Genomic DNA, 15827 nt, shown 5'->3' on the forward strand with positions numbered 1-15827 from the left:
CAAAAGAGACAAAACCCCTGTCCATTGGGAGCTGATGTTCTAGCTGGAGAGTCAGATCCTAGAGGTGACACTTCAGAGACCAGTAGGTTCTATGGAGAAAAGAAGGGAGGGTTCTGTGCTCTGTTCAATGGCCACCCCTGTTTGAGGGGCCTGAAACCCAGTTTTGGGGGAATAAGGCTGAACATTTTACTACAGAGATGTGTGTTGTTGCTATCATTGTAGTAAGGCCATTTTTCGATGACGTGTACTAAGACCACCTTCCATGGAGAGAAAACTGTCTAGAATGAACAGGGAATTTAAGCTGTACCTCACATGCGTGCTCTCATGCTTTTTGTCTTAGCTGTGCAAAAGCTTACTGAGACAGGGGACACTGAGTTTGACAGCTGGGTTTGCTACTCGCCAGCTGTGTGACCTTGATCAAATTTCATAATCTTCCTGAGGGTTCGATTCCAAGAAAATAATGGCACCTACCTCATAAGGATTGTTCTGAGGGTTTCGAGAGATGCAGTATATTGAGAGCTGAGCACATTTCCCAGTACTTTGCAAAGTACTCAGGAAAGGAGCTTTTCAAATGTTCACACGGGGGGAGGAAAACTTTTGCACATTTCAGTTGGCTTTTGCATAGTGAGCCCTCACTACCTTCTTCTTCCTCCACGGTTTACTGGGAGGCAGAGATTCAGTAGATACCATTTGGGTAATTCCCAAGGCCTCCTTCCTCTGTGGTCGTGGCTTCCTGTTGGACCGTTCCCCCCCACCACCAGTGGTGTCAAAGAGACACAGAGGCAGACAGCTGCCAAAGGGAGTGCAGTAGGGGAGAGCCCTCGGTATAGAACTGAAATAGAAGGTGGGAGAACGTTTACGCTTGATCTTAGCCAAAAGCCCGAGAAACAAGCGGGAGAGTTTTTCAACACTGGGTTGTGCTAAAGGAAAAGTACTGAAGGACGTGCTCGCGGGGGTCAGTGTGCTCAGGCCATCCGTGTTTGCTATTGGGTGTTTATCCAGCGGAGAAACACGCTTCTCACTTCTCGTATCTTTACGACCGGAGATAGTTTGCAAGTTGGAAGGCGCCCACCAAAGTTGGGCTCCTACTCTCCCGCAAGACTGGGAGTCAAGGAAGGGGTATGGACGCCTGCATTTCGTGGAGGTGACTCCCAGATCCTGGAGGACACATTTCCGGGTGGCAGAAGACTTACATCTCAAAGGGGCAGAGAAGGGATTTATAATTGCAATGTTTCTAAAGTAACTGCTCCCAGAAAAGAAATGCCGGGGACCTATGGTCATGTTTTAGAGGGAACACATAGTAAATTCTTTTGACAGCGTTGAGCTTTCTTAGATTGGCATTTTAAGAGAACTAGGGTCATCCTAGGGACATGGTTAGGGGCTGATAGAAATCTCCCAGAGTTTGGTCACTCCTCGAAGTGGGGGGAGGGGAGCAGGGGCTGGAGAGAGTCCTTTGTGCTGCGAATTTTGCGCTTTTCAATGGGCTTGGCTTTCCCCGAGGACCAAGGCCTCTGTCACCTAGGAGCGGCTCAGAGTGTCTCCAGGTCCCGGATAAACATCTTCACCCTCCGTTAATCCTCAGTCAACTGAGTCTGTGGCAGGAGCTGTTGTCTGTTAATAGATGGCCTCTAGTTCAGAGGAAATGTTTTTAAAAGCCTGTTTAAGTGAAACATTTAAAAAAAAAAAGGGGGAAGGGGGAGCGCCTGACTGAAGGGTGGCTCAGTCAGTTAAGCGTTTGACTTCAGCTCAGGTCATGATCTCGCGGTCCGTGAGTTCGGGCCCCACGTCGGGCTCTGTGCTGACAGCTCGGAGCCTGGAGCCCGCTTCAGATTGTGTCTCCCTCTCTCTATGCCCCTCTCCCGTTCATGCTCTGTCTCTGTCTCAAAAATAAATAAACATTAAAAAAAAATGAAAAGTCTGATTAAGCATTCTTACAAAGAATGTAAAACAGTCTGGAAGCTCACACAGTAACCATTTCAATCCCCCTTTCTTCCAAGTCTAGCTGCCCGGAGTTGCTCGTTACTAATAGTGTGATACTTTGTCTGAAAGCCTGTTGTGTGTTTAGGAGGCTGGCACTTTCATTGTCCCCATTTTGCAGATGAGGAGACCAAGGCCTCCTTCTCACGCTCGGGGTGACCGGCTGGTAAATAATGGAGCTGGGATTCGAGCCCGGGCAGTCTGCCTGCAGAGTGTATACTCTTACCCACCATGGTACACGTCAACGTATTCTCCTTTCTCGGGGATCACATTCTATTCCGAAGCTTGCTTTATTCACTAGTCACTATGCCGAAGGTTTTTTTCCCTGTCACTGCACAGAAACCTGCCTTCTCCTTTTGCAGGACTATTGCCCCTGCGTGTGAACGGACTGTCGCTTATTTAACCTACTGCCACTTGGTGGTTATTTACGTTACTGCCTTGGTGTCGCAAACACCACTGTGATAAACATCCGAGAGCATGATCTTCGTCGGCATTGATGAACATTTCTGCGGGGCCCCGTCCTGACAGTGGAATTACTGTATCTGAATATGCGCACATTGAGGATTTTCTGGTCATTTCCCAAATCCCAGAACCCGCCTCTATATAGAGCTGTGTCACTGGGACCTGGGACTGCCTCATCTGCTTAGCTTCTACCTGAAATATTGGGCCTCTCACCATTTAAGGACTTCTCAGGGACAACAGCTCGTTGCCGACTGTCAGGAAATTAGCGTGCTGGGTCCAGGGTGCCTGGGGAGGCTCTCTGGAATGCCTGCTTGTCCTGATTTTGAATTGAAATTAACTGTTAATCCTGATGAATGGAGTGGGGGTTATAGACCCAGCTTCAGCTTGGCTGGAGGGGCTCCCAGGCACCTTCTATAATTTTTGAATCGAGGCACAAATGTAATCACAGCTCAGACTCTAAGTCTCCTTGGTGTTGAGCTTTCATTCTTCATCTGAGGCTTACATATTCCTAAAGAAGCAGGTTGAATTAACAGTCGAGTTGGTTCATTAGGAAATTCTTTAATTGGAGCCAAAAAAATTCACGACCTCTTAACTTTCCTATAGTCTGAAGAAACCAGATAAACCAGTTTCAGTTGAATTAAGAGTATGAATATCAAGGAATATCCACCCCCCCCCCCAGGTTGAAGGAAGATGCTTTACTGTTTTTGTTTTTGTTTTTTCCAACCTCAGGCAAAATGATCCAGGAGTGAGCTTGGGGACATCAATGGCTTTCATGCTGGCAATTTCATTGCTTTGCCATTAAAGTGGTATGTAGGGAGATGACAAAAACAAAAGATGAAAACTGCCACGTGTTTGTCGTCATTCAACTTACAACATCGTAGCTACAGTGACTTCCAAAGGACGGGGATGATAGGAACTGAATATGGGTTAACGGACACAGTTGTCTACACCCGCTTGATGCAATGGAGGGAAAGAGCCACAAAATAGAGTCAGACAACATACCAGGTCAAAGTCTTTTTTTTTTTTTCCTTGTGTAGACTTATTGTCTGATTTCCCAGAAGTTCGTGATCTTTATGGAGAGTTGATTGATGTATATATTAACATATAAATATGTATTATATATATATTAAGTTTATTTACTTATTTTGAGAGTGCAAGTGGGGAAGAGGCAGAGAGAGAGGGAGAGAGAGAATCCCAAGCATTCTCTGCACTGTCAGCGCAGAGCCCAGCGTGGGGCTCAGTCTCACGAACTGTGAGATCAGGACCTGAGCCGAAATCAAGAGTCAGATACTTAACCGACTGAGCCACCCAGGTGCCTCCTTATCGTTGTTATTAGCTGTAGAATTTGTTCTCACTTTAAAGAGCAATCAGGAAACCTTCCACTGTACCTGGCCCTTCCCCACCTCCACCTTCCTGACTCAAGTGCCACCTCTTCACCTGACAAGACCCCTGCCCCATCCTGCGTGCTCCCCAAGCGTGTCCTATCCTTGTGTTTTCTGAGGTGGTACCTCGGCCCAGGGGGAACCCTGCTTTGATCTTCCTGCCCCTTCTATTCTCTCAGCTCCTTCCCCGCCCCTCAGGAAACCAGTGCGTCTCCCCCATACCCCCAGGAACCTGACTCTGAGCTGCCCCGTGCCAGAATCTTCGCTAGGTTCAGCTGGGACGGACGTGTCCCCAGCACCCTGAGACACAAGCAACTTCATCCGGGGGCAGGTCTCCCCACCATTGTTCAGACTCCCCCTTATTCTTGCTGTTCTGCCCGCAGGAATGCTCTTTCCATGTGCTCCGGTGGTACTGACCCTACTCTCCAAGGCTCAGCCAGAAATGCCACTCATCCTGGTGGCCTCCCGCTGTCCCAGCCACAGGGCCCCTGCTCCCTACGCAGGGGGCGAGAGTCCACTGCACCTTCCCAGTTCAACCTGCTGGTCTCCGTGTTCGGCTGGTACTTGACTTCCCCACTCTGACTGCATATGGCTTGAGGCCAGAGATCAAGTCTCAACCTGGGCTCTATTTAATTAGCAGTTGGCCTGGGAGTGAGTTTCCTTTACCCAAGTGAAAGATCCACGGAAAAGACTGGAAGCCGAGCCACCTGCTTCTGTGACTGACAACACGAAGATCCCTCACTGAGTGGCTCATGGGATCCAGACGTACCTCTGGGCAGGGCGGGGAACCCCACGCATCTCTGCCCTCTGTTGTCAGCCGTGGTCGTCTTTGCTAACTTCCCCTTCTTCTCCTCCCCCTTTGAGCCCCTCGGTGTTTTCTCACGCTCTCTTTGCTTGTCCTCTTATATAAATAGAGATCCTGTCATGTACCTGTCGATCAACGAACCTTTGCCAGTCAGTGGCATGGGCCAGCTGCCAACAATTGCCATGTGTCGGTGGCTGACCAATACGACCGCACCAAAAAGCGCATTGGCTCCTTTAACCCCTACAGGAATCCCGTAAGGAAGGTGTACATTGAGGTCCCCCATCGGAGAAGATGAGGCTCAGGGAGTGACAGCAGTCACCTAGGAAGCGAACGGCCGAGCTGGGATGGATTCCAGGCCTCGCTGCAACCCAAAGCCTGTGCTTCTAAACCCCACGTGGGCTGTCCCTGCCGTGGCACCTGCTGTGTCTCAGGCCTTCTCGCAAATTATAGTGTAAAGATGTTTATCTTTGCCGCAGACATTTGAGGCAGTGACCAAAAGAGACATTGCCTTTGCACGGGGAAGGAGAGGGGGGCATCGAGGGGTTTCTGAAATTGTTACGGGGGGGGGGGGCGCCTCAAACTCCCACGCGTTGCCAGGCCCTCTTACAGACAGGCCCCTGACCCACCAGGAAGCCTGTCTGCAGCTAGTAACGCCTCGTCCTGGGGTTATGGGGGGGCTTGTGTCCTTTTCCATGGTCTCTCAGCACCTGTGGCCCCCATGCCACCTCTACTCCCTACTCACTGCCACACCCCTCCGTTCAAACTCCCCCAGCAGCCGGTTCCGAAATCTCATCTCCGACCCAAACCTCCCTCCCAACCGCCCCCAAGACCCCCGGGTGGTGGAGGTGCCCCTGCACGTGTGTGTGATCCCACATCTACCGGCTATTCCTGTGGTTCCCAGCAGACGAACACGAACGCGCTGCCCGCCCCGCTCCCTCTCTGCCTCCCATCCTATTTCTTCCTTCGCCCAGGGCATCTCTCAGAGGGCAGGTCGCCCCGACAGCACAGCCGGCTCATCAGCCAAAGCTCGCTGGCCTTCCTCCTGGATCCCACAGCGACGCGCAGAGACTACGGCTCAATAAATGCCTCCTCACGGCGGGATGAACCACAGCTCAGGGCAAAGCCGGTCTCTGTTCGCTACTGGCTGCGAGGATATAAAACCTGCACACACACACAGCCCTGAAGGCCAAAGAAGAGAAACCCGCAAGAAACACATGTGTTTACGCCCTTAGCCAGCTACAAACACAATAGGTTGTCATCGCGTCCCCCATGCATCCCGTCCCAGGCTTGGTGGGGGCTGGCGTCAGCCCTGAGCTCTTTTGGCGGCCACATCTGTGAAAGCCCCTCCTCTGGCGGCCACCTCCAGAGGGAGGGTTTCTGGGTATTGATTGCCAGCCTTGCAGCTGAAGAACTCCCATTCTTTCCCTGTCTATAAACACCATCTGTTCGGGAGAAATGGTACCAGGAAAAGGAGAGTGGGCTAAGCAGTTAGAGAAAGGTGGCTGTGGGTATGAGGGGGTCTACTGCCCTTACCAGGAGCCTCCAATGGGAGGGGCCCGGGGTGGGATTTTTCTAGACCAGAATCCCACAATGGGGCGAAGGTGGAGGAAAGCAGTGACATTGAATGACCTTCACTGGGACGTTGAGCAGGTCTGCAATAAATCAGAATGATTTCATGTTAGGATGAGACGGGGGGGGGTGTCTCCACCTGTGTCTGCTTCCCCCAAACCCATCAGTTTCGCCCCTCCCCCACTGCATAGAGGGACTATGTCCCCAGGGGACTGGTCTACCTTCCACCACACACCCGAAGCTGGCACCAGTGATGGTGTCACGGTGGCCTCCGAACACACATTGGTTTCCCTCTTCTGCAATCATGTCTCCTCCGGGCGCTGTACTTGGAACCCACACCCTCGGGCTCAGTCCTTAGCCTTGTGTTTTCCCCCGTGGCCTCAACCAGTCTATGACCAAAACCGGTGCTTCTCAAGGGTGCTTGTCCCCTGGTGCTACCAGGAGTCGCTACTGCACCGGATGACACGGTGATCGTTCCAAAGGCCCTCCCAGGCTGGAGCTCAGGGTTGGGCTCAGTGGGGCGGAAGAGAGCGGGAGGCTTGCTAGGAGCGACGTAAACTCAATTGTCACAGTAGTATCTGTAAAACAGACAGACATTTGGGGGACCGCTTGCTAACAGAACCACACTCTCTCCTACCATCACGTCGCTGCTAGAGAAGCGAAGACCATTTTGGGCCGTGTATGGACAATTGTAATACTTGAATCCAGATTAACTAGGGTGGGACCAGTTCTTAATGCTGCTGAGATCCTGGATCATGGAGACGCATCTTGGCACCACGCAAAAACTCACCTTGAATGTGAAGATGTGGGTTTGCAATCCCAAATCTGCTACTCAAGGGTTGGTCGATGTCTTTGTGCCACCCATCTTGCTGAGCCTGTTTCCTGACCCACAGTACGTGAGTTTTGATGCCTTTCTTGCATATTCAAAGGGCTGGAGAGACGACCGAGTAAGCTAAAACATCACAAAGGGCTATGAGCTCATTGTGTCGTATCTGGTTCTTGGTATCACATCTCAGGAGCTGCATGTTAGAGCAGGAGAAGGCGGGGAGGGCTGCAGTGTCCTCTGAGGGCCCCACGTCTCACAAACAGCCTGGTTAGTGAGCTTTGCTCCTTTTTTTTTTTTTTTTTGTTTTTGCCTTGTGGTCTTAGGCCAACTTACTTAAATTCCCTGAGCCTCCGTTTCCCTATCTGTGATGTGGATAATCACGGGGAATTTGAAGAGTCTATAAAACCCTGGATATAAACCACTTGGCATATAAAACAGGTATTCAAGAATTGCCAGATTCTTTGCTTTCTGAAGGAATTGAGGGTGCATTACCAGGAGGAGGGAAATCTGAAGAGGGACCAGATTGTTGTTTTCAAACATTTGAAGGGTTGTCATGAGGACGCGAGTAAACTTTTTATGTGTTGTTTTTGAGGCTAAAGCAGTGGGTGAGAGTCACACGGGCTTCTGTTCAATAGGAGTTGAGCACTTTCTATGCTGGTTCCACGGAACACTCTGCTTCAGGAAACAGTATCAGTCACCATTAGGTATAAAAGCAAGGCTTGATTCACTACCTGTCAGGGACGCTGTAAAACACCCCGCTGCCATGGGAGAGAGGGGATGAACAGGAGTTTCCTTTCTGCCTTAAAATTCTATGATCCATATAATTATGTTCCTGTAATTCCCTCATATATGTTTTCACTCACAGAGATAAAACTTATAAAAGCCATCCCTTAGAGGGTTATGAACAGCTACCTCCACGTACATGTGGCTTTAGAAAACAAACTCCCTCAGCTCTACATATAGGAGGATTGCCAGAGTCATCGGGGGACCTTCTTCTGTCACCTTCTCTATGGCAAGAATAACAGCCCTGATGTCTCTGATGAAAATCTGAAGAGCAGACCAAGAGCCAATGGCCAAAATCAGACTCTGCCATTAAAAATCTGGAGAAAAAAAAAAAAAATCTGGAGTAAACTCAACCTGGGCAAACCGTGATCTAGGCAAAAGTATGTTTTAGCCCTCTCACCCTCAGTGTTTTAATTTACTTTTTTTAAACACATAGAAATGTACAGAATAATATAAAACACACTTTATGTATATATCATGCAGATTTACCATAACTTATGCCATATTTGCTTTGGATCATTTAAAAAAAAATAGCACTGATCCCTCTGAAGATTACTTTGGACTCCTTTCCAGCCCCATCTCCTTTTTTCTATCCCTAGAAGTATCGACTATCCTAAAATAGAAACCACAGCCATGCATGTTTCCCTCCGTTTTCATTACATATGTATGTATCTATAAGCAATGCGTATGCATTCCTTTTCCACTTCTGTGCAAGAAAGTGCCCTAAAACATAGAGGCTTAAAAGGACAATAGTCACTTATTTTCTCACAATAAATTCCACGGGTTGGGAATTCAAGAAGAGCTTGATTTGGCCATTCTGGTTTGGGGTCTCTCTTAAGGTTGTAATCAGATGTTGGCTGGGGCTGCGATCATTTGGGGGCCGGAGGCTGAGGCTACAGGGTCCACTTCCCAGGTGGCTCGCTCACAGAATGAGAACGTTGTTAGTCATTGGCAGAAAACTTCAGTTCGTCTTTATAGGACCTCTCCACATGGCTACTTGAGTGTCTTTATGGCATGGGAGCTGGCTTCCCCAGACCAAGTGATGAAAGAGAGAGAGAGAGATGAAGGGACAGAGAGGGAGAGAGAGAAATTATATTCATTTTTCCCTTAAAGTCTAATAACATTATTTCCATTGTACTCCGTTGGCCAGGGCAGCTCCATGATTCAAGGGAGGAAACAGAGACCCCAACGCTTGATGAGATTAGTTCTGTTGCAGTGTGCTTAGGTGGGAATGTTGGACTGGATTTATCATGTGAAATCTGCACCCCCACTCACCCCCAACTACTTTCCACAGGAATGTCCAGAAGACCCTCTCAGCTGAGGCTTTGAGAAATACATAAGTGAGGGAAGAATCTGAACCCTTGAAAAGTATGTGGTTGGTCTCCTTGTAGAATAGGTATGGAAGCACTGGAAAACACCATTGAGTTGGGTTCTGTGACCTCAAGGGCGATAAAGGAACCCTAGAGTAGCAGCAAGGAGGTGGCTGCCTTTAACTACCAAAGTCAAAGTGGGCACATCTGTAAAGGGCAGCAGGGATGTACCAGTGATAAGAATGCCTTGGACTTCAAAGATCTTTAGTGGTGGTGAATTGATCTTGGTATCTCTAGGAAGACAATAGACAGCCCACTAGGGTATTGTCCTGGTTTATGTAACAAGAAAAACATAAACAAAAACAAAAAAACCCTCTAGGTCTGGTAGCCCAAAACCTGACTTGAGTAGCCAGTCATGATCATTCACAAAATTTCCAGATGATTTATAAATCAACGACCAGACCCAGAGTCCTTAGCTGTAGGGAAGCTGTGTCTCCTTGAGGAAGTACATAAATATACACATTATAAATGTACATAAAAGTACCTATTATAAATGTACAAATAATTGATATACATGTTATAAATCTTCCTTAATGCTTTCTGCAAAAGGATCTGAAACCATTTACTAGAGAGACGGTGCACTGGGGAAATGGAAGTATCTAGACTTAGATATTTTGGACCTTACTAGACCCTGGCTCTGAATTGACCTTGATCCCTGGAGACCTAAATGTGACTGTTCTCACACATCAAAGTGAGGGCTTATAGTGGTCAAGTGAATGATTGGGTCTTAGCCCAAGTCTAAGCCCAATTCCACTCACAGTGGAATTAATTGGTCTACAGACTCAGGTTATTTCCCCAGTTCTTAGATGTATATTTAGAATGGATGTACTTGGCCCCTTCGGAATCTCCAACTACTCTCTGACATGTAGAGTAAGGGTCATTATGGTAGGAAGGGCTAGGTAGAGGCCTATAAACTCTCCCCTCCCTACCAAGATAGGGGAAGCATAGAGAGCAAGGCCATCATCAAAAGATTGAAAGAAATGGTGTGTGGGGGGGTGATATTTATCACCATTTAACTCACCTGTTTGGCCTGTGCAGAAGTTGGGTAGGTCTTGGAGAAAGTCTATAGACTATTGTAAGTTAAAGCAGGTGGTAATTCCAATTACAGCCCTCGCCCAGATGTAGTATCTTTACTTGAACAAATCAACAGAGCCCTGGGACTTGGCACACATCTGTTGACCTAGATAATGCCTTTTCCTCCTTACCAACGTGCAAGGACCATCGAAAGCAATTTGCTTCTACCTGGCAGAGCGAACAGCACACTCTTACGGTCTTGCTTCAGGGCTTTGTCCGTTGCCCCCCGCCATAATATGGTCCAGACAGATCTTGGTCATTTTGACAGTCCACACAGTGTCCCTGGGATACCCACACTGACATGCTGATTGAATCTGATGAGGAAGAAGTAGGGAGTGGCTTTAGATGCCCTTACTAAAGGCCCACGCACATCAGAGGGTGAGGATAAATCTCACGTGATTCAGGTGTCCCCCACTTAATTGATGATTCTGGGGGTTCGATGGCCTGGGACATGTCAAGCTTTTCCCTCTCTAGTAAGAGATTAATTGCTACACCTTGCATCTACTAGGAAAAAGGAGGCACGGTGTTTGATTAGCCTTTTGGATTTCAGAAGCAACATATACCACATATGAGTGTGTTACTTTGATCAACCCACAGAGTCTCCAGTTAGGCTGCTAGTTTTGAGTGGAGACCAGAGCAAAACTAACATTTTACAGCCTATTTGACTGTAATGCAGGCTCCCCTACCATATATATATATATATATATATTGACCATATATATAATATGTTGACCTATCAATAATCCAAGAATTCTGAAACAGCCAACTGAAGCCTATCACACTGTTGCAAATTCCAAGGGACAAAGTTAACGGAGTTTCAAGCAGGCTTCAAATATGATTTCATAATCTGCAATTTACTGCTATGCTCTGGCCTCTAATACTTTTTATTAACGTGCCATTTTCCTCCTGGTACAGGAATTTCACTCTCGTTCTTAATTATTTCTGCTTTAGTTGGGGCTGTCAGGAGTTATTTCCTTGTGATTAGAGATGCAAATAGCCTCAGCCTTCCTCAGAAGTGGAATCGCCCCGGGGATCTCGCTGCCTTCCTGCTAATTCCTCTGCCCGGACGGGCTTACAGAAGAGACTCAGAACTCCCGGCTACATAAGCCAGTGTTTGGGGAAGAAATGACATCAAAGACACCCCCTTAGTGGCAGCTATCCTGGAGACGTGTGCGACAGGGGACCCTGCTTAATACTTCCTGTTAAATGACACCGCTGTGTCCCCGGTTCTTCTGAGATGTTGAGCGGAATATTCAAGCAAATTCATGTATTCACATTCCCCCAACAAATGTATTTATTGAGCAGCCACTCTCAGCTCAAGATTTTTATATACTTGTTTCCTCCCATCTCTCCTGGAGCGCTAAGGAAACACATAGGAACTGGCACTTGGGGGAAAGACAGGTGATGATGGCAGGTGATCACAGCACAAGCAGGTCAACGTGAGCTCAGACGGTAGTCTTACGTGGACAATCGCAGAGGGCACGGACAGGAGAGGGACTGTCCTTTCATGCTGCCTCGAGGTCATGGTTGGTTTTCTGTGGATAAGCCTCCCAGCCCGGCTACCTGGCTAGGAGAGGACACCCCCCCACACCTGGGCTTTGGTCTCCGTGTAGCCTCAAGACCTTGCCTGAGTCAAATCAGTACAGTCACATCCTACCCTGCCCAAGCAAGGATCCCAGGTCCCCCTCGGGCCCGCTTCCCTCACCTCTGAAGCCACATAACAAAGTTGGCCCAAATTTAAACTCCAGAAACTTCCAAGGAAGGGGTGGGAGGGAAGTAGCTTCCTATGGCCTTGCTCTGCCAAGAGGCCCAATGACCAGCACCAGCAGCCGGTGTGTGTGTGTTAGGAATGCACGATCTCAGGCCCCACCCCAGTCCTCTGACTCAGAATCCATGTTCTTTTTTTTTCCTTCAATATAATTTATTGTCAGATTGGTTTCCACACAACACCCAGTGCTCATCCCAACAGGTGCCCTCTTCAATGCCCATCACCCACTTTCCCCTCTCCCCCTCCCCCATCAACCCTCGGTTTGTTCTCTGTATTTGAGAGTCTCTTATGGTTTGGCTCCTTCCCTCTCTGTAACTCCCCCCCCCCCTTTTTTTCCCCCCCCTGGTCTTCTGTTGAGTTTCTCAAGATCCACGTATGAGTGAAAACATATGGTATCTGTCTTTCTCTGCCTGACTTACTTCACTTAGCCTAACACTCTCCAGTTCCATCCGCGTTGCTACAAATGGCCGGATTTCATTCTTTCTCATTGCCAAGTACTATTCCATTATATCTAGAACCCACGCTTCTGCACTGCAAAGGAAACAATCAACAAAACTAAAGGGCAACCGACGGATTGGGAAAAGATATTTGCAAATGACATATCGGACAAAGGGTGAGTAACCAGAATCTATAAAGAACTCACCACACTCCACACTTGAAAAACAAATAATCCAGTGAAGAGATGGGCAGAAGACATGAATAGACACTTTTCCACTGAATCCACAGCCTGACAAGACCCCCAGGTGATTCCTATGCACAGTCAAGGTTTGAAAGCTCCGACTTAGGGCCACCCATGCAGGCGGGGAGCGAAGTGCCCACCCCCTCTCCTCCCCAAGTCCCTTGTATACACACACCCCTTCTCAGATGCTGAACTACTGTGGATCTAGAGGGAGTTGGTCATAGTACCCAAGGAGGCGAGTGAAGAAGCAGTTCTCCGGGAAAGGCATTTGCGCCATGGTAAAGGCCAGGTGGGTGGATCAGGTTCCAGAAATTCTGGTGAATTGAGAGGATGCAGGGCTCCCTTGGCCTGGAAATCCCTTCTGGAAGAGGAATTCCTGAGCTGCTTAATGGACACGCTTCCCACACAGGGGTGAGAAAGCTGCTCTCACGTCCGTGAGGAACAGCCCTGCCCGCCCGGTTACAGTCATCTGGGCGCTTCACAAAATGCAATGTCTGGTCCCGCCTGCAAAAAATGGGTGGGAAGGTTCGGGGAGGGTGTCACATGTCAGGAGGGGATGGGCAGAAACTCGGTGTGCCCAGGAGATTCGAATGGGTGGCCGGGCCTGAAAACCGCTGATGATGGGAAACTTAGAAAATGAAATACAGAAACTCGAGTTTCTAGACCTACCCCAGCGGCCTCCTCCCCGCCACTGGCCTCTTGCCGCCTCTAACTCCCCACGTGGCAAAAGCTGGAAATGGCAAGAGATAGGGAGGGAGAGGAGGGGGTTCCACAGCGCAATGGGGGCTCAAAGACTTGGGTCCTAGTAGCCTAGTCCTGGTTGCAAGTGAGAGGCATTCTGATGGGAAAACCCATCACGGCCCTGGGGAGAGGATGGGGACAGTGTGGCTCTCCCTCCCAGACCTCCTTCCCAGACTGGAGCTGGGAAGAATTACAGGTGCTGTCTGGAGCTCCATTCCCAAACTGGTTCTTAACTTCTCTTTTTATCTGAGACTATTTGTTTTTCAAATTTCCCCTTAAAGCCCTTGATCTCCACTTTATATCTTACCTGTCAGAGTGCCCATTGGGATTCTTACTTTGCAAGCTCCTATCAGTTGCTTGAATGAGACAAATCTGTTATTTAAAAAAATTTATTATTATTATTATTATTATTATCTTACCAATTTTGACCACAGCTTTACACTGGCCAACCCATCAAAAACCACTTACAAGAGCACATGTTGTGAGGTGGGAGGTGGGGGAGGTGGGATGGCCTTTGCCAGTTGGGTCTACACCCACCGAAGGAGAAGTTGTGGGTGGGATCTTGGTGCAGGGCACTGGATAACAATCCCTGCTGCTTAATCAAAGCAAATGTGATTCCACAGCCCTAGGGAATTCACACTCCTCAACACCCCCAATTTTTCTACCTCACCTATCAAGGCATCTGCAGTGACCCCATTTGTATTAACTCTCTGGATATAGAAGGCTCTCTCGTCTAAAAGTTCTACCTCCAGGATCTCAGTCTGGGAGGTAGTCTAGAAATGTCTAGGAGAGACCTTCCTCATGGGAAGAATACGGTCACACCCATCATCTATGAAGCATGGAGTCAAGAGATTCTTTGAACATAAAATTCAAAACTACAGAGGAGAACATTTTCCATGGGAATATTTATTCCACTTAGTTTCTGAACAGGCAAGACTACTTACAAGGACCTTTAAGGTAGCAGCTGACCTCACTCCTGACTTGCCAGAGGGCAAGTGACAAGTAAGCACTTGGAGAACCCCAACTTTCTACACTCATGTAAGGAAGCTCTTTTATGGGTCTTTGCTTGGCTTTAAAATGTTTCACCGTGGTTCATTCACTTTGCCATTAAAAATTGGAAAGTAGGAAATACAACACTGCAAGTATAAAAATGTGAAAAATGATCTTTTAATGCTATTTTCCATTTTGGGTTCCCATGTTTACTTGAAAAGGCATCTGGCTTATGTACAATGCGTGACGCGGGACCATGAAGCATAGCTTTGTACTCATAGGAATTAAATTACCCAGCTTAAGGATGATTTGTTAACTTCGAGAGTGAATCACCAGGCTCCCTTTGGGTCTCTCATCCACTACGGAGCTCCAGTCGAATGCCCCCAGTGCTACCAGGTAGGAGCTCTAAATGGCAGCCTGATTCCGTTAGGATGCGTTTTTTCCTTAGTGAGAAGTCAGAGTCAATCCATCTGCCTTTAAATCCACTGATCTAATCAAGAGCTCTTGAAATTGATAACCAAGAGGGAGGGGGAATATGTATGCAGCCACGGCAGATAAACCAGATGCTACGGAGGATATTAGGCATGTCACAGCAAAACAGAAAAATAACAAAGGAAGCTCCCAGCATATCTCGGGGGGAAGAAGAGGCTCAGATATTTCTATACCAATGCACAAATCGGGACAAAAATTAACTTGAGATTTAAAAGAAGGGAGGAATTCTTCATCGAGGGGGATGAGGAATGGAACTGACAAAGGAATACAGCAATGGAAGATTCTATGTTTTTTCCAAATATAAAATCCTGCAGTGGGGGTATTGACAAACTGATTCCCAACTTTCTTTTTTTTTTTTTTAATTTTTTTTTTAACGTTTATTTATTTATTTTTGAGACAGAGAGAGACAGAGCATGAACAGGGGAGGAGCAGAGAGAGAGGGAGACACAGAATCCGAAACAGGCTCCAGGCTCTGAGCTGTCAGCACAGAGCCCGACGCGGGGCTCGAGCTCACGGACCGTGAGATCATGACCTGAGCCGAAGTCGGACGCTTAACCGACCAAGCCACCCAGGCGCCCCATGAATCCACTTAACGATCATCAGAATGGCCCAGCTCTGGAACACTGACAACACCGAATGGTGGCAGGGATGGGGAACAACGGGCACTTCATGTATCGCTGGTGAGAATGCAAAATTCTTCCCAAACTAAACACACTCTTAGTATAAGACCCAGCAATCACACTCCTTGGTATTTACCCAGACCTGAAAACTTATGTCCACACAAAACCTGTATATGCATGTTTACAACAACTTTGCTTATTGCCAAAACTTGGAGGCAAGCAAGACATTCTTTGGTAGGTAAATAAATACACCATACATCACTATATGGTGGTACATCCATACAATGAG

At 47.9% G+C, this 15827-nt stretch overlaps 1 long non-coding RNA gene across 1 annotated transcript; it reads right to left on the reverse strand.

Annotated features, from left to right (window-relative positions):
• Nucleotides 1–5830: 5830 nt before the first annotated feature.
• LOC125914734 (uncharacterized) lies at nucleotides 5831–7148 on the reverse strand. The gene is made up of 3 exons (XR_007455408.1): nucleotides 6986–7148; nucleotides 6160–6278; nucleotides 5831–6068 (listed from the first exon to the last, which is right to left on the reverse strand). It is a non-coding gene; the product is annotated as an uncharacterized LOC125914734 (long non-coding RNA).
• Between the last annotated feature and the right edge of the window lie 8679 nt (nucleotides 7149–15827).

The sequence above is a fragment of the Panthera uncia genome (assembly GCF_023721935.1).
Source record: "Panthera uncia isolate 11264 chromosome D3 unlocalized genomic scaffold, Puncia_PCG_1.0 HiC_scaffold_8, whole genome shotgun sequence".
Taxonomy (NCBI): Eukaryota; Metazoa; Chordata; class Mammalia; order Carnivora; family Felidae; genus Panthera; species Panthera uncia.